The sequence below is a fragment of the Schistocerca americana genome, chromosome 5 (assembly GCF_021461395.2).
Source record: "Schistocerca americana isolate TAMUIC-IGC-003095 chromosome 5, iqSchAmer2.1, whole genome shotgun sequence".
NCBI classification, from domain to species: Eukaryota; Metazoa; Arthropoda; class Insecta; order Orthoptera; family Acrididae; genus Schistocerca; species Schistocerca americana.
In genome coordinates this window covers 243,829,735-243,848,921 of record NC_060123.1, presented here as the reverse complement: position 1 = coordinate 243,848,921, position 19,187 = coordinate 243,829,735, and the positions used below count along the sequence as shown (strand labels likewise).

General features: G+C 39.7%; 1 protein-coding gene across 1 annotated transcript in view; it reads left to right on the top strand.

Moving 5' to 3' along the window:
- Window positions 1–19,187, top strand: part of LOC124616718 (kinesin-like protein KIF14) — a 250,548-nt gene that overhangs the window by 17,265 nt on the left and 214,096 nt on the right. The gene's annotated exons all lie outside the window — the stretch shown is intronic.

The following is a 19,187-nucleotide window of genomic DNA, read 5'->3' as shown; positions in this document are numbered from 1 at the left end:
AATGAGTGTATTTGTTGTAGAAAACTGGTGCATAAAAAGTACATTTATGCAAGGAATAGAAATGGCACATTTCTGACGGTGTGAACACTGTCAGTCTCACAAATTGCTTCTCTTCCTCAGTCTCAATCTCATCTTCGTTTTCAGGCGTTGATATGTAGAATCCCAGATAAAGAAGTAACAAAAGTATTTTTGTTTAAACTAGGGAGCCTCTTACAGAAACTAACAAAAGAGCAAAAGAAAATAATTATCATAGTTGCTGATTTTAATATAAACATAATAGACAAATCAGTGAATCTAGGGAATTTATTGATCTGATTCAAGCATTTTGTTTCAAGCTAAACTTTACAGAATTCTTGAGAGAGAGTGAACAAACTGGAACATATATAGACAACATTCTGAGAAATTATTCATTTGATGATACAAAAAATACTTTACTGATTTGATATTTTTGATCGTTCTGCCTTGTTTTTGCAGTTACCAAAAATAAATGAACCAACAATTAAAAAATGTGCATCAAACAATGATTCAGTAAGGAAAATATAAACTCATTTTATTATAGGCTTTAAGGAGTAAAGTGAGTTACCAAAAATTCTAAAACTTTACAGATTTCTGAATGTTCTTCCACATTTTTAACGAAATATTTCCCCCTGCAATCTGCTATAAAAAATGACACACAAACTGAAGAAGATAACTTCGGTGTAAAAGTGTCAAGTGTCTGAAAAAGACATTTACATAATGAACTGAAAAGTAATAAAAATTAAGATTTTATAAAGTATGCAAAATAGAGTAAAACTGTATTTAGAAGGGTGGTAAAGTCAGCAAAAGAAATGACACACATAGAATTCATTCTGAACCATACAAATAAATCTAAAGTAGTATGGTTAACTGTAAAATCTGTCACAGCTGGCAGTCCACATATCTCCAAAATTAAGATAGGGGACAAATCCATTGAAAATCCTGCAGAAATAACGGAATATTTCAGTGAATTTTTCGTAAATGTAAGTGCTTACCTAGACAATGTCCATCCCTTTGGATTCATTCAGGATAAGAGGTAAGTTCTAACTAAAGTTGAACAAATTACAGCTGAAGATGTATAAATAGTGGTATTATCTCTTAAAAATAACACATTAATGTGTTTGTGGGGGTGGGGAGCAAAGGGTCCCTCTACTCTAAGACCCCCTCCACAGTTTGGCAATACGCTTGGGGCCAGCCATGAACATTTGTTGAGCACTTTAACCCTCCATTAGTCATGTGGCTGACGATGTAGGATCAGGAATAGAATTGTTATCTCACACTGAGTGAAAAAAAATCTTGATTCCTCCACTAAAGACAGGCACAGACACGTCTCAGACCTAGTAGCTTCCTGAGAATGGGTGAGATATAAGCCAGTGTAGGTCTGACTTTGTGAGTTAGCTTTTGACCTTTGAAAGTAAAATTCCTACAATTTTAGTCCACCTGCCTTATGATGTAATCATTCTGCAATGCCTGAAACAAATGTGATACTGATGATGATATCCAGTCCTGCAGAGTATGATTATACCGATGAAGAAGATCAGTCACAGGAGGATATTTATGAGGATAGTGAACACAATATGGTGATCCTAATATGGAATCAGAACAGAAAACTGATACAAATGAACTTCAGAAAGTTCATGTGATAATGCTAGTGACAAGAAAGATAGTAGCAACCCATATAAATATTATTTTAGTAAAAACATTAAAACTATTGCTAATGTGACAACAGGTGTCCATAATATTATAAAAAATTTCTCAGGCCCTAAAATGAATGTTAGGAATGCAAAAAAAAAAAAAAAAAAAAAAAACAGAAAAAGAAAATCAATGTCTAAAATTAATTTTGACTGATGATATTGTCACAAAAATCATGACATGCCCCAATATTTGCGTAGCTTCAATTAGAGAAAAGTTCTTATGGATTCCTTACTCAAGAGTTATAGACCAAATAGAAATTAAAGCTTTTTCAGGAATGCTATGTATTATTGGAAGCTTCTGAAGTTCAAGAAAACATTTGCATCAGATTAGGGACAGTTCCAAAGGATCAGAAATAGAGTAACAATAACTCTTACGCTGTGACAGAGAAACTGTACACTGGCGTTGCTCCCACAACTCACAAACGGTGACCGGCTGTTGCAGAGTGGACTATGGCTTCAGACTGTGGATATAGTCTCATTGGCCCTTTGTATGGAAGTGATCGTAGATTCTTGTATTCTTATCATGTTGTCATGTCATTGTCACTGCACCATTCAAATGGAGTTAATTACATCGAGGTACCGTAACAGTGAATGGTCTGCCAAATAAATAAGATTGGACTTTGTTGATTGCCCAGACAAGTGCTAGACACTGTTTCTCAGTCATAAAGTAATTCTTCTTGGACTTTGATAGTAATTTACAAGTACAAGCAGTCACTCCTTCATTGCATTCCTGTATTTTGACTGCCCGTTAGCATAAGTGTGCACTTACATCTCAGTGTTCTTGTCAAAAAATGGTAGGGCTCTTGGAGGTGTCATTTCTTTTGCTTCTCCCTGCAGCAGTTCTAATGGCTGTGTTGTGCAATTGAAACCTTTAATTAAGTTCTTGTAGTAAGAGCACATCCTGAGAAAACCCTTTAATTTTTCTGTATCAGGATGGACTACATTTTTGTTTACTACATACCCCAAAATTTTAAATTATTGGGTGACAAAGGAGCAGTTCCTCTGATTCAGGCAAAGACCTGTTTCACTGGTACACTTCAGCACAGTTGCCTGGTAGCTTAGATGATATTTAAAATGTCTTCAAGAAAACAACAGTGTCATCCAGATAGCAAAGACATGTTGTCCGTTAAAGATATCAAAGCAGGTTGTCCATCTTGAATTTGAAAGTGGTTGAAGTGTTGAGCAAACCAAATGGAACTAACAAGGGGAGGCCACCAATTGTGAAATTCAGATTCGATTCATACTGCGCATAATAAGAGCTCATGGCCAGAGGTGTAATGTGGCAAAGCACCAAGATGCACTTCTCAGCCGTTGTCGAGAAAATCGACAGTTAAAAGAAACTGTTGCGGTGAAATACTCTCTGCGATTAATGATTTTCTACAGCGTCGTGGCGCAACGGTAAGCGCGTGGGTCGCCGGATCGAGTCTCGCGTTACGCAACTTTTTCTTATTTGTTTTTTGTAATTCAAATGTGTATACACACACACACACACACACACACACACACACACACACACACACACAGATTTTATATATATATATATATATATAAGAAGTTGTTGAAAGGCGTTTGTCGTGGAAAAATAATACTTGAAATAAAACACAATATCACAAATAATATTCAAGTGGATACAATTTATTGAAAAGTTCGGTATACACTCGCACATAATTAACAATTAGTGACCAGAAGTAGCTGGAGTATCGCACGAACCAGAGTGATAGTTATCATAGAAACATGGAAAGCAGAAAGCAGCACGACATCGAGCACATCTGATAAACGATGCGTTTTTACAAGAACAATTGTTTTTTAAATTATTTGTTGAGAAACACACCTGATTGACATTCTGAAAAATTGTTCTATCGTTCGTCAGGTTTGATGCATACCATGCGTATAGTATCGTATCGGCAAAAATCGGAGAAGACAATTGGCGGTGGACGATGGACTGAATGTTTATACAATCGTCTCTGGAGTTGATGTCACGGTTTCGCTCGATTAAAAAAGCACAATTTTGAAGGCGCTTGATCAAATTTTTTACCTGCCGGTAAAAATACACGTCACACGGTTGGACGAGAGGAGTGCACTTTGGAGGAATGACTTTCATAGTGCACATTGGTAACTTCTTATCGTCCTGGAACATCTCATCGTATAACACCGGGTTCGTTTGCCCACCCCAAGAGTCGATCAGAAGGTGAAATTCTTTCTTTTGTACGTATGGTACATACATTTGAATTACAAAAAAAAAAAAAAAAAAAAAAAAAAAAAAAAAAATTTTTTAAATGCACGGCGCGAGATTCGATCCGGCGACCTTCGGATTACGAACCCGAGCGCTTACCGTTGCGCCACGACGCTGTAGAAAATTATTAATCGTAGAGAGTATTTCACCGCAACAGTTTCTTTTAACTGTCGATTTTCTCGACAACGGCTGAGAAGTGCATGTTGGTGCTTTGTCACATTACACCTCTGGCCATGAGCTTTTATTATGCGCAGTATGAATCGAATCTGAATTTCACAATTGGCGGCCTCCCCTTGTAAGACACAAATGAATTAAGGACATTAGCTGCCAGTGGATACTGATTTAAATCTCCGGAGAAAGTTGAGAATTTGTGCTGGACTGGGATTTTAACCTGGGTTTCCTGCTTACCAGGCAGAAGCACTGAACAAATAGTTCTCTTCCAACAGACAGTGTAAGGTTTCATAAATTTGCAGCCACTGATATATGTCCATTTGGTTGCTTCTGTGCAGCCATTGGTAATTGATACATGAAATATGTGGCTCATCTTTCTTCTTCCTGAGTACACAAGGGAAGACCAACAACTCTCTGGTGTCTGAATAACGTCTCACATCATCTTCTCTACTCATTTCAAAATTGTCATTCATCTGGAGGGTCCCTGTATGAGTGACTGACTACTGATCTTTGGTGCTGCCTTAGTGTTCAACAATAGGTTGTTGAGGCTATCTCACCTCCAATCTGGACTTAAATGCACTTGTAAATTGAAAGAGAATAGCAAAAACTCACTCACATTATTCCTCGCTCCAGCTGGGGCATGTTGGCAGCTGGGTAGTAGTGTCCTCTGGTGTGCAATTAGTAATGGTAGCATGACATGGTCTCCATTGATGGGCATAAGCTGACCTACCCGGATCTTTGGAGATGAGTTGCGGTTGTCGATGGCAGTTGATGATCCAGAACTGCCCTTGATCATTTATGATGGCTATTTTTATCCCTGGCATATAGATTTCTTTTATGAGGCTATTTACCTTTTTGCACTCAACAACAACTTCATAGTTAAACAGAGTGTCCATATTGTTGATGAGAACTTGTGTTGGTGGGGATGGCAGGGTGACTGTGTCATCAGTGATAATGATTGCCCAAAGGAATTGCTGTTGTGACTGTGTGGAAGTAACCTCGTCAGTCTGGAGATCAAATCTTCCACAGTCTGTGATAACACTACACCTGCATTCTGGCAAAATAACAGAATTGAAGGTTTCTTTTCTGTGAGTGATAGTTAACCTCAAAATAATAGTAGCTCTTGCTGACTGGACATATTTTCATTTTGTAACTTTCAGCATAATCGTCTTTGAATATCGGGACATAATCTTATTCAGCTGGCGATATAATTCAGAGAGATGCCTCAGAATCAATTGCTATCTGAATTTATTTATTTATTATTTTTTGTCAACAGTGATGTCTGTGATTACCTGTTATATTGGAAGCTGTGTCAACGGAGAATTTTCATCTGCAGTGACCTCATATCTATAGACAGTCATCTTATTTAGCTTACGTGATTTTTGCTGCTGGTTGAGCAGCTGTAATCTCTAGATGGCGATGGAAAGCGGCCTTTTAAGAGTGGCCTCAACAGGACTACAGTGATGGGCTTCCTCCCACAGGTTGCACTAGTTGCCTGTGTCATCTGCAGTTGCCTGGGGATATCAGTACCACTGAATGACAAACTTCGTTTTGAATTAGCAGTGTTTCCTAGTGACTAGGTTTGACATACAATGCTCCTACTGTCAGACAGCTGGGTTTGATGTTAACAAGTGTCATAAATCTCTTGTATTTCTTCTAATTATGTGCAGTATGAATTGCATGTGGTTGTGATGATACCATCAGTACATCATTAGACAGGATGTGTATGCCTTGGAAAATCTGGAAAAAACCCTGGAATTTTTTCAGGGGAAATTGGGGAACTACCCGAGAATTTTTTAGACTTCCTGGAATTTTTCATTATTTTAGTTTTCAGTTAAATTTTTGTAATTTTGACTGGTAAGAACAGATAACTTTGACAAAGAATTACTTTAGCCTGCTACAGCAGAATAATACTGCAGAAATAAAATGTAAACAAGAGAATAACACCAAAATAAAACTTTAATTGCAAAGAAAATGTGTCATTTACAACAATAGAACACAGTGTTCATACGAGCACCTGCCAACAGCAAAATGTGTCAAAGGCAATGTAGTACCTCGTAAAAACAAACTGCTTTCAATGCATCTTTCATGAGGGCTTCTTTTTGAAGAGTGTGGCATCACAACTGTTTACATTTGTAACAGATCACGAGAAAATATTGTGAATGGTGGGTTGATAAGTGTTACTTTCAAAGTAAATTTCCTTTCAAGTAAGATGAATTATGCTACACATGAGAATGTGCAATGAATTTCTCAAATCACAGAGCACTACTCTCTCTTTCAAAACTTAACACTGAGAACAAGCCACTTAGAAAAAGTTTTATGTCATTCTTTAATATTTTACTGACAAATTTGTGTTTGATATATTTCAGGGGATAACACACACTAAAAAAGACCAAGTTTCAAGTTTAGTTTTTCATGTTTATTTTAGTTCTTTCATTGATTACAAAATATGCTATAACGATGGCAAAAAGTGTAAATATCCGTAAAAGAAGTGCAAAGCGAGTTCTTGAGCAATTGGACACATAATTGGCTTTTCTATGGAAAAGATGAAGTGCTCAATAGAACGTGTTCAACCAGGTAACCTGCAAAATATTTGGTGCACGGCAGTGAAGTTTATAATCATGCTTGTCAGGAAAATTCAGCTGCAGCAATTTAAGCTGTGTTCTTAGAATCTTGCCTAACCACTCCCTTGGAAAAAAGAAACAGCAAAAAATTTTTGATGGCCAATATTACATGTGATTGTATGTATATTAATTTAAACCATTTAACCTCCCCATTTGTTTGTTCATTCTACTTTGCAATGATGTTGCTGTTGAATGACAATCACATGTCCTATGCTATGAATATCTGCTGTCATTGGCTGGCGAGATCACATGACATGAGCTATGAATGGCTGACAAAAGTGCATCACAATCTTGATTTTAGTGCTTTGGAAGCTACTGTGCCATTTTTGGTGGAATTCATTGGTTGAGCACTGCGCTCTGTTCTTTACTTGTTGTGTGGCTATGCAGTTCTTCTATTGGTTGGCACCAAATGTCCTCTTAATTTCCTCCAGAAATTTGTCCTAGCTTCTGTTTTCAAACCACTGCTGGGCTGTACCATCCAATTAAAAGAAGATACTTCCAAGATGCATCATGTCATCTTACCTTATGTATTTCATGCCTTGGTTGAATCCCAGCCATCTAGTCAGCTATTGGCTAGTGTCTGTTGAAAACAGTGCTGTATTCCTGATACGTGTCTGACTTGTCAGTGCTTTTATATCTGTTGGTACCTTGACAATGGCAACAGTCAGATGTAATGGTAGCTAATGGTTACCGCTTGCTGAGTTGCTCTTCCAAACAGCGTCCCATAGTAGCAAACCAGTTGTGTCTTTACCTCTAGTTACTCATAGTTTAGATACTAGATATAATAATAATGTGTTGCTGTAACCCTATAGTCAAATACTCTATGTGTTGGCTAGAATTGCAAGTTGATAAAAAAAATAAAAATAAAAAATAAAAACAGAAATACAAAATAAAAGTTAAATGAACAATTTAATAACAAGTGTTCTATTCTAACATCTGTAATTGATGTAAACAACAGAGAATTATGTTTAATGATGATTATTCAGAAAAGAACATGTCAGATATGTGGGAAGTGTTCATAAGATATTCAGTCATAAATCAGACAGAAAATACCCTTATCAAATGCAGTAAAGTAACATTGAGAGAGTTATGAGAATGATAGCAAAATCCCCAAACTAAATTGTAATCCAAGATGCACAAAAGCTAAGTCCATTTCATAATCACAATAAATACATTAAATATTCACCAGCTCAAAACAGTTCAGAGCTAAACATAATGATTCACAAATTATTACACATGATACAAAGAATAGTAACTTGTACTCTGTCTATCGTCAGTTCTGTAATACAAGTGGAAAAAGTCAGTCCTACATTAGAGCACGTTCAGACCTCTCAAAATATAAAGTCTCTAAAGAAGTTAGGGTATGGTAGTGGCTGTTCACCGCCCAGTATCACTCACCTACACGATCAAATAGCAGGCCTGCCTCCTTCAAGCACAAACATAAATGTGTCCAGAATTGGTCCTTTGAGCTCTTTATTGGAAAAAGTCCCAGTCTCAATTTGACTTGCGTAGCTTTATGCTACTGTCTGCTTTTCCATTGGCTGAAGGCCATCACCTCCAAAATTTCATATTACGTAAGTTCTACAGACAGATTGTACTTGATCACTTCCCAGACTAAACTAATATGTTACAGCAGTATTTAAATAAATAAATGTTATAAACTTTCAGTTACAGTCAGACCATTCACAATACATATAAATAAAAGTTTGTTCATGAATAAATAGACCAATATTCTTTTGTAAGTGTGCTCACGATAAATGACAACAGATTGTCGTTAAATATTACTTAAACAACAATTTAGTCCCACTTGTCAGAAGTGCCTTTTGGCACCCTTTTACAAAGGGGACGTCACCTAACTCTTGCAGTAGACCAGTTCTTAATTTACCATGGTTTTGTAGCATCAATTTTAATTAATATTTTAAAAAAGTTACTGGTAAAATAGTGAAATGTTTGTTAAATAAATACACAAGTATGAAATATACGAGATATGCTCTGCATTCATTTGCCTTGTAACTGTGGAGGATATGATGATCTGACAAACATTTGCATAATGAAAAGATATAAAAAACATAATAAATCAAGAAATGAAATAGATACAGATATGTAGCTTTCAGAGATGATAGCTGTTGTGGAGTTCTATCATTTGAGATATTGTATGTTGAAATTGCATGGAGTGTTAAAGAGTTGTTAATTCAGAGGTTCATTGTCAAAAATGTTTATTTGCCATGAAATATTAACTTCTGTAGTTCTACAGATATTGAAATAGTGTTGTGTCATTGGATGCACCTCATTTCTATGAGATTACAGTTGTATTCAGATTTGCCTTAATACTGGACTGTGAGTTTTTGTAGATTCTTGAAGAGCTGTGAGAAACAATCTTTCAGCTCGTCTGACATACTGCCATTTTTGGTGCCTCTCCTGCACAAAGACCATGCGAATGACACCCACCCAAATGCCTAGCTTTGTGATTTACACGTTTCTGGTGACACTTCTCATCTTTGTGCCTGGACTCACCTGAACTGATCACCCAGCCAGACCTGCTGTGGCGTGCCCTGAGCCCTGGGGCCTCTAGCTTTCAGCCATACAATAACTTCACCTCCCCTCATACCACTTCCAGGTGGCCAAATCACTTGCCTTTGTATGCGTAACATTACATGGAAGAGTGCACAGTTTGTATTCATGTTGCTGGCATTGAAGATAAAGTTGTTGAAGCCTTATGAGAGCCATAGTGATGTTTTCTGAAATGCGTAATGTCTCTACCAAACTGTCTCACACAGTTTCCAGTATTAAGCACTATTAAGAGAACAGGGTCGTCAACAAGACCTAACACATTGCACTGAAAGCATATATCTTGAGCACCCATGAAATACATGCAAAGCTGAACAGCTTGTGTAAACAGTGTGTGCTCCTATCTACATATGTAGAATGTTTGAATAAATTACAGATTGTTTACTGTAATTGTTAGTCAGTTCCAGAACCTTCCAGGAATTAAAAATCTTAAACAATAAACAATTGTGGGAGGAGGGCATTGAACCAGTGAGCTACATGTCACCAGCCAGCAACTGACTGCTACATTATGGTGGTTGGCGTACAGCAAGAGGCAGTAATGGTTTATGTTTATCTATTGCGGATATTCTAGAACACATGACTGTATATTAGTGTAATATAAATACTGGTATGTGTCACTTTTGAAATATTTGTTTAGTCACATAAAGTAGTTTTTGAGCCGTTTCAGTCTCATGTTTGGATGAAGCATACAGAAGTTACATCTCTATTTTCATAGTGTGATGCTGGGCAGTGGCTTGTGGTGGTGTGGGCAGCATTGCAGTTAGTATCCACCCGACAGCTTCCAGTTTGTCTATTGGCTGCAGATTACTCCCTTAACCACAATATATCTGCTAGTGTCACAAATGTGCTATATGTCTGAAGTATTTTACAAAGACTGTCAAGACAAGCCTGAGGAGGCTTGCAGACTAGTTTACAGTAATAATTAAATACTTCAAAATTGACTGGTAGAAGTTTTTATATTTATATTCAATATTCGTTTGGATGCAAGACTGTATGGTTTGCTAAATGCATGGGTTCATACTCAGCACTTATTCTTTATGCCATAACCTTCTACATCTACTTCTTGACTGAATTAGGTGCATTTATTTAACTGGAATTCACTTAATTCCTTGCTACAATCCCCTTCCCTGCCCGCCGACCCCTCCTCTCCCTCTCCCCCTCCCCCTCCCCATCCTCAGGCTATCTGTTCTCAAACTGTATTGACCCCATACTGACCTGGCTGTGCCCCATGTTCAGAATAGGAAGACATATTTTGCTTTCCTCTATCATTGTTTCAACAAATTAGTCCAGCCCCAACTTTCAGATTTGAATCCTTTTCAGTTCTCAAAATTTAGAAGGTAGTGCAGATCTTTTAGAGAAAATATCTTGAATAGCATATATCCACAATATACGATGGTTACCTATGCATTCTAAGTACACGAACAACCGCTCTTGTGAAAAAGCCAAAAGCAGTAGCCAATTGATCATGGTAGATCATTATGTAGGGTCAGACCTCTAGACCAGTGATCGTCAGACTTCTTTGCTTAAGAGTCAATAACGTCATTGTGGTGCAGCTCCTCAGACCACATCTTATTATTAATTGGTAAAATATAAGCACACCTTACATATTAGGCCTTAGGTGTGTTCTGACTGACTGACTGGCTGGCTGGCTAGCTGACTGACTGCTGCCTACAAGGCATATGAGGAGCAATCTGTGATCATTATACATGTGATCAGCATGTCACCAGTCCCTCCATCCATTATTAGCAGCAGAAGCTTTCTGATGATGCCACTACTTCTTTATTCTAGCATCTCATTACTTGGCGTCACAAGTTCTGAGTGGACCACATGGAAGAACTCACTACCTCGGAGAAAGTCTGAGGGAGCACAGGGAATCCAACCTGCATTCTTTCGCACTGAAGGCAGCAATTCTGACCATTGGACTATGGGGACAGCATTAGTAACTGGAAATCTACATAAAATAGTATGTTACGTACTCCCAATAGACTCACTAGAGTAAGGGGAATCCAACCTGCATTCTTTCGCACTGAAGGCAGCAATTCTGACCATTGGACTATGGGGACAGCATTAGTAACTGGAAATCTACATAAAATAGTATGTTACGTACTCCCAATAGACTCACTAGAGTAAGGGCTCTATACGTTGGCCACTGGCCCTCAAGTACTGATCATTAAGTAGGCGCCATCCAGAACACTTTTTCTTGACTGTAGTCTGTTTCAGTTTGCTGCCAGCCTCAGTGATCTAATAGTTGTGACATTAGAGTTGGTTAGTGAAGTATTGTCAGTTTTATTATATGTGTGAATGACTTTGATTATAATAGTATCTGTTCTCATATTTATATGCACTGTAGTATAAGACAGATCATCACAAAAGTTTGCTAAATAATTTTAAATGCCAGTTTTCTTTCTATTCAGTGCTTTGTATTATAACAGCTAGTATTCCTTGCTACAAATAAGTACCGCATTTGAAGATGACCGTCTCTGTAATGTGCATTCACGAATGTATTTCACTTCCGTTTCAAAAGTAATACCGTCACAGCTGATTGATATGAGTTGTGTACGCCAGTGAATTGTAATACTGGAATACAAATGATAAAACATTCCTCCTTTTGCATCCTGAAACTGCGCAGTGGCCACATTACTTGCCCCCCTCTTCACAAAGTAAGTGGCCAACTGTACTTACCTCATGACTAAATTCACCAATGCGAATTAAAATTAAGCACATCTTAAAATACTACCGCTGTGAAAGTACTTTTGTTTGTTACTGAGAGGTAAGACTACACTCTTAAGAAGCTCTTAACATTAGTTGATGTTTTGGGGTTCAGCTGTTAGTTGCTAGAGCATATTATAATAAAATACAGCTAAGAATCATGGACCACAGGAATATTTGAATTAGGTTGCAGTTTGACGACCACTGCTTAGACCGTAGCCCTCCTGACAGTCAAGAGCTTGCATTGTTGATGCTGGAGTTGTTACCTGCACATGTAAGCCAGAGTAACTGAGGGTCCTTATGAGGTACCAGGACGCCAAGCAATGACCAAGCCTGGTCAGTGTTGCAGTGACACCTGTCAGGAGAGGCATTGGCAGGATTAATTGGCATTTAGGGTGGAGACCTCGCAAATTAGAATAATTAAACTTAAGCCAGATTATAGTCATATTGGATTGGCTGTCTCATGAGGAGAACCTTATTTCTCAGAAACTTTGCTGAGAAGAAGAAGAAGAAGAAGAAGAAGAAGAAGAAGATCAAAATAAATGGCTTTTCCGTTGCTGTGAAAACAATTGTCAACTTTTAGCACATGATGATGTCAGCCAAAATAGTGGCACAGGGGCTAGCGTTGCAGCCTCTCACTTTTGCACCCCATTTTTTTTAACCTGATTATTGTTATTTTGTTATTCATTTATCTAGCCAAAACCGTTGGAGGTTACTACACAAATGCCTCTTATCAAGTTAGGGCAGGGATCCCCAAACTATTTTGGACAAGTGATCCCTTTTCCAAAATGAACTGTTACCTCAGACCCCCATGGCCAAATTACCTACTTTTAAGATCAACCTCCTTATTCATAATGGTCCGCTAACTTAAAACAGCTGCTACAGAGTGTTATTTTTCATTCTGACTTAGGTCAATAGAAGAAGACAGAGTGAGAATTAGTAATGCTCTAAGTTAGCAGACTATTATGAGTAAGGGGGCCTATCTTTAGTCGTCGACCCCCAAAATCAGTTTTCGTTTATGTCGACCCCTAGGAAACCGATATCAACCCCAAGGGTTCGATATCGACCACTTTGGGAATCCCTGAGTTAGGGAATACAAGGACAGTATATTAATTGTAAAATTACAATGGGTTTCACAATAAGTCTCATTCATTCATTACATAATATGAGTGAGTATGGTGTTTTCAATGGTACAATATTTTTAAATTCTGATAAACTTATATTTCATTCTTATATCAATTCAAATATAAATTCTTATATTTTATTCTTACATCAATTCTTTAATAAGATTGGTGCATTCCCTTGAATTATTCTGATTGTAGAAACATCAGAGACAGAGAAGTTTCGAATGTCATAAGCATCGCGCAAAGGCAGGTTTGACAGTAACATTACTTTGTTTGGATCACACTTGGAAAAGAAATATTGCTGATGATTTCACATGTTGGTAATAAATTTGCGGCAAACCACGCATAACAGATCACATTACTGAAAACTGGCACTTGCAATTCGATTATGAATCAAGAAACACTAAACTGTGAACAGCTTCAAATAATTTTCTCATTACTTTATTGTTTTGCTTTTTCTTCTTTTTATTTTTTTAATATATTCAACAGGCATACAATTAATAGATGAATGAGAATATTATTTCAATATGTAGTAAACTTCTATAAACATGGGTAGATAAATGGAATAATGAGAATAAAATTAATAATAGGGTTTTGAATGGGTGCAAAACTGTAAAGCTGCTACGTTGGCGTTTGCCACCACTAAGACTGAACTCTGCTCGCTCAAAGGCACATGACATGTGTTCACTTATTCTGACCCCTCTTCCATTGAGCGAAGTATCTGGGAAATTGGGTAATTGCACTTGCCTTGTTCTCCTCGTCATTAAATTGGGACATGCAAGGATATAAGGAGTCAGTTAATTTACCGATTATTTATTTTGCACGAGGACAAATAGTGACTCATTACAACAATGAATTCCGTGTTTTTTGTGGGGAATATTGAAGATAAGTCTGGCGAAACAATCTACAAAAAGTGTGGAATGAGACTTTATTAATTAAAGCAGTGGCTGAAAAAACAATCTGATCTGCCAATCCCATACACAACTAGATCATCTCTCTCACTATTACCCTACACAAAAGCCTTAATATTCCCACAGGGGGCTTGTCATTCTTTAGCAAGTTAGTTCTTGGCTACTGCGGAGCTCCAGTTAATGCATAATCTTTTCCCTTCCATGCTGCATATCTGTTCTCTTGCTGTTCTTTTTCCCCTCCCTTGGGGAACGTGTATGGGATGTTGTTGGAAATGTGTTCCACATACTCAGTCGCTGATATCAGAACAGTCTCTCCACTGTCTTTCATTCCTTCTTTCTTTTTTTCGTTCCCCTTCTCCTGTCCTTCCTCTGCTTTAGCGTTTGAAGTTCCTCTTTTTCTTCTTCCTCCCTGTGTGCTCCTAAAGGCTGGCCTACATGTTTGGTGCGTAACATGTGACTGGGGAATGTGTAATTTGCAGCCTCGGGTCGACAGGTAGGCTTCGCATGTATCCCCTGGCACAGAACAGGCCCAGGGAGTGTGATTGCCTGAGCTGCTATCCTCCGAAATTTCCAATTTGTCCTTCTGTCAGATGTTCAGGAAGTGTGATCTGAGGTGCGAACAATCACCTAAGGTGGGTGTGCCCTCTTGTACCATTTAAATTCCTCCATCGTTCGATATCACCAGGACAGACTTCCTTCAGCTTATTGGGCAGCTACCTCAACCCTTTCTGCTGCTCAGTGACTTTAATGCACACCATCTCCTCTTGGGTTCTACCAGATCTTGTCAGAGAGGTATCCTCTTGGCTGACCCTCTTAATCAACTTAACCTCTTCTGCCTTAACACAGGAGCACCCACGTTCCTTTCAGACACCTCGCACTTCTATTCCCATTTGGACCTATCCTTCTATAATGCCCAACTTGCCCATCATCTCAAGTGGTCTGTTCTCTCTGACACATACTCGAGCGACCATTTACCATGTGCTATGTGTTTGCTGACTCCTATCCGACCTCTGAGCACACCCAAATGGCAGGTTATTAAGACCGACTGGATGGTTTACTCCTCCCTGGCAACCTTCGACGAACAAGATTTCCCCAGGTGTGATGACCAAGTGAAATATCTTACAAATGTTATTCTTACAGCTGCAGAATGTTCCATTCCTTGCACTTCCTCCATAATTGGTGAACATCGCTCTTGACGGTACATGTTTTATAGCATCAATAGTGACTGGTAATGGCGCCTTGCTAGGTCGTAGCAAATGACGTAGCTGAAGGCTATGCTAACTATCGTCTCGGCAAATGAGAGCGTAATTTGTCAGTGAACCATCGCTAGCAAAGTCGGCTGAACAACTGGGGCGAGTGCTAGGAAGACTCTCTAGACCTGCCGTGTGGCGGCGCTCAGTCTGCAATCACTGATATTGGCGACACGCGGGTCCGACGTATACTAATGGACCGCGGCCGATTTAAAGGCTACCACCTAGCAAGTGTGGTGTCTGGCGGTGACACCACAAGATGTACGCACAGTATCGTCGCATTCTTCGGGATAGCAAAAAAGCTAGCTGGATTTCATTCACTAGTTCTTTTAACAGTTCCACTCCCTCTTCCGTTGTGTGGTCCAACCTCCAATGGCTCTCTGGGATAAAGATCCATTCCCCGATTTCTGGCCTGACAGTAGCACATGATGTCGTCATAAACCCTATTGCCATCTCCCAACATCTTGGGCCGCCATTTTGCGGAGATTTCAAGCTCCTCCCACTATCACACTGCCATCCTCCACCGGAAACAAGTGGAGAAGGCTCGGACGATACCCTTCTCTTCTGAGAATTGTGAGTGCTACAAAGCCAGCTGTACTATGAGGGAGCTAGCTCGTGCTCTCACTTCATCCCAATCCTCTGCCCCAGGGCCAGATGATGCTCACATTCAGATGTTGCAGCATCTTTCTCTAGCGGGCAAGCACTTTCCGCTTAATATGTACAGCTGCATCTGTGCAGAGGACACGTTTCTCAAACACTGGCATGAAGCCACTTTCATACCCATACCTAAGCCTGGTAAGGTCAAACACCTTCCTTCTAGATGCCACCCCATTTCTCTCGCCAGCTGTGATGGAATGTATGATTCATGCCCGGTTGGTATGGTGGTTTGAGCCTTGCAATTTATTGATCACCGCACAGTGTCGATTTTGAGTGCGCTGTTGTGCAGTTGACCATCTCTTCACTTTGTACACCCACGTCATGAATGGATTTCTGTGAAAATCCCAGACTGTGGCTGTGTTTATCGATTTGGAGAAATCCTACGACACCTGCTAGAGGACTGGTATCCTCCGTACACTCTGCATGTGGGGTCCTGTGGCTGCCTGCCCCATTTCCTTTAGAAATTTTTAAAAGACCAAGTTTTTAAGGTATTTGTGGGTTCTGCCTTGTCGGACACCTTTATCCAGGAAAACGGTATGCCTCAGGGTTCCGTCCTGAGCATTGTCCTCTTTTATCACTGAACGGCATCTTCAGCGGTGTCTCGATCGTCTTTATTCATGGAGCATCAACAATGGCTTTTGTTTTTCCACCGACAAAACCGTTTGTATCAATTTCTGGCAATGCAATTGGTTTCTTCCACCTTCCTTACATCTTGGGCCTGTCGCTCTTCCGTTCATTAAAACTATGAAATTCCCAGGGCTCATGCTTGATAGGAAACTTTCTTGGTCCTCCCACAAGTCTTATCTGGCAACCCGCTGCATGCAGTCCCTCATTGTCCTATGTGTCCTCTATGATACTTCCTGGGGTGCAGATCGAACCATACTCCTCCGTTTGTACCGGTCCCTTGTCCATTCAAAAGTAGACTATGAGTGTTTTGTGTATGCAATTGCATGTCCGTCCCTCATACAGCATCTCAATACTACCCATCATCGTGGCATCTGTTTGGCCACTGGTGACTTTTACACTTGTTCGATTGAGAGTTTGTATGCAGAATCTATCGAAATACCTCTGTCCGACCACCGTGACTTTCTCTACAGCAGATATGCATGCTGTTTGTCTGCCAGTATGGGGCACATCCCTCTTCTCTGTTACGTCCTGCATTTCGCTTTCGGCTCTTGCTCTGGCAGCCTAACTTCGCACTCTCTGCAACATTCCTGGTGGGTGTGAACCCCTCTCCATGCGGCGGCCCGTGTTCACCTTGGCCTTCATTCGCTACCTAAGGACACTACTCCAGCCTCGCTCTGTTGCCTTCAGTTTCATTACCTTTGCATGGAACTTTGTGATAGTACCTTTGTGTACACTGATGGCTCTCAGACTGACCGTGGAGTTGGGTGTGCCTTTCTCATGGGCGCTGACATTTTTTGGTATCGGCTTCCAGAACACAACTCAGTGTTTACAGCAGAGCTCTTCGTCCTGTATCAGGCCACACAGTACATCCAGTGATGCAAGCTTTTCAATTGCATCACCTGCTCAGACTCTCTGTGCCCTTCGAATCTTCTGTGCACTGCACACCATCCATCCCTTAGTGCAATGAATCAAGGAAAGCTGTCACTTGCTAACTCCTGATGGAAGCACTGTGACGTTTTTGTGGGTTCCTGGTCACATCGGTCTGACAGGAAACGAGACTGCTGCTGCCGCCGCCAAGGCTGGAGTCCTTGTATCTCAGCCTGCTAGTTCTTACACTCCCTCCGATGATCTCTTGTCAGCAGGTAGTGTCACTGTGGCATCACAACTGGTCCTCACTTCATGAGAGCAAGCTCCAGGTTATTAAACATCTCCCAGCGGCTTGGAGACCTCATATCGTCCCTCTCGCAGCAAGGAGGTCATTTTAACTAGGTTGCGTATTGGGCACCGTCTTTTTAGCCATCGCCATTTGTTAAGTGGTGCTCCTCCACCACTTTGTGCTCATTGTGCCCAACTTTTAACTGTCTGCCATTTCCTGACGGAATGCCCTTTTTTTAAACGCTTATGTTCCAGTTTGTGTTTGCCGTCTGAGTTATTGGCTGTTTTAGTGAATGATGCGTGTGCTGTCGACCATGCTTTACTTTTTATCTGTCATAGCAAATTGGTGAAGGCCATTTAATTTTTAGTTCTGTACCTCCGTTTCTCTATGGCATATTTTCTAGACCTTTCTTCATGTCCCTGTTTTTATCTGTGTTCTCTTCCATCAATTGGGATTGACGTGCAGTCGTTTTTAACTTCTCTCTTTGTCTTTACACTTTTGACATGGGCGCGTATGACCCTAGTTGTTTTTGCACCCTAAACAATATCAAATCATTCTCTTAATACAGGGTGTTGGGGCTAGAGGTACACACAAATTCTTATAATGAAATAACTCAACATTTTATGTTGCTGGGTAAAAACGCAATTGATAGACACTCTCCAGGATGTGATCCTCACCATTTGGTGAATGACACTGAGTCATATTGTGCATGTACGTGCATAAGCTCAAATACTTACTGTACAGCAGGTAGATGTGCTCAACAGTCAGCAAGTGGTCAACACAAAGAATGGTGCTGTGTGTGCTATGATTAGTAGAGTTACAATCTGTAACACTCGTTCAGCAAAAAAGGGAGTGGAATGTGGATCCTCTCACACAAATCCATTTATTGATGGAACAGAACTTTTCGAAAAATGGGAAATTTGATTTCAGATGCTGGAAAACTTGCTAAAATGCAACTGAATGAAGAGACCATGGTAAGTGTGCACGAAGCATTCTCTAGAAGCCCATGTAAATCCATTAGATGAGCTAGTAGGGAACTAGCCATCTCCCGTTTCACTGTGCATGACATTGTGCACAAATGTCTCTGGTTTTGTGCTGACAAACTCAAACTTCTGCATCACATTAAGCCTGATGATGACTGCAAACAATGTGATTTTGTTGTTGAAATGTTGCATCATATAGATGGAAATAACTATCTCAATGCAGTGCTGTTCAGTGATGAATCTACCTTCCACATCTGCAGCAATGTTAACCAACATAATTGTCGAATATTGAGAAGTGAGACTCCAGAGAAGTGAATGAATGGGAAAGGGTCACACCAAAATTTAATGTGTTATTGGATTGGATTAACATGGTGTGATTGGTCAATTTTTATGACATCTACTGTGACAGGGCACTCGTATCTCAATTTGTTGGTGAACTATGCTGTTCCACAGAAGCCTCCTGAT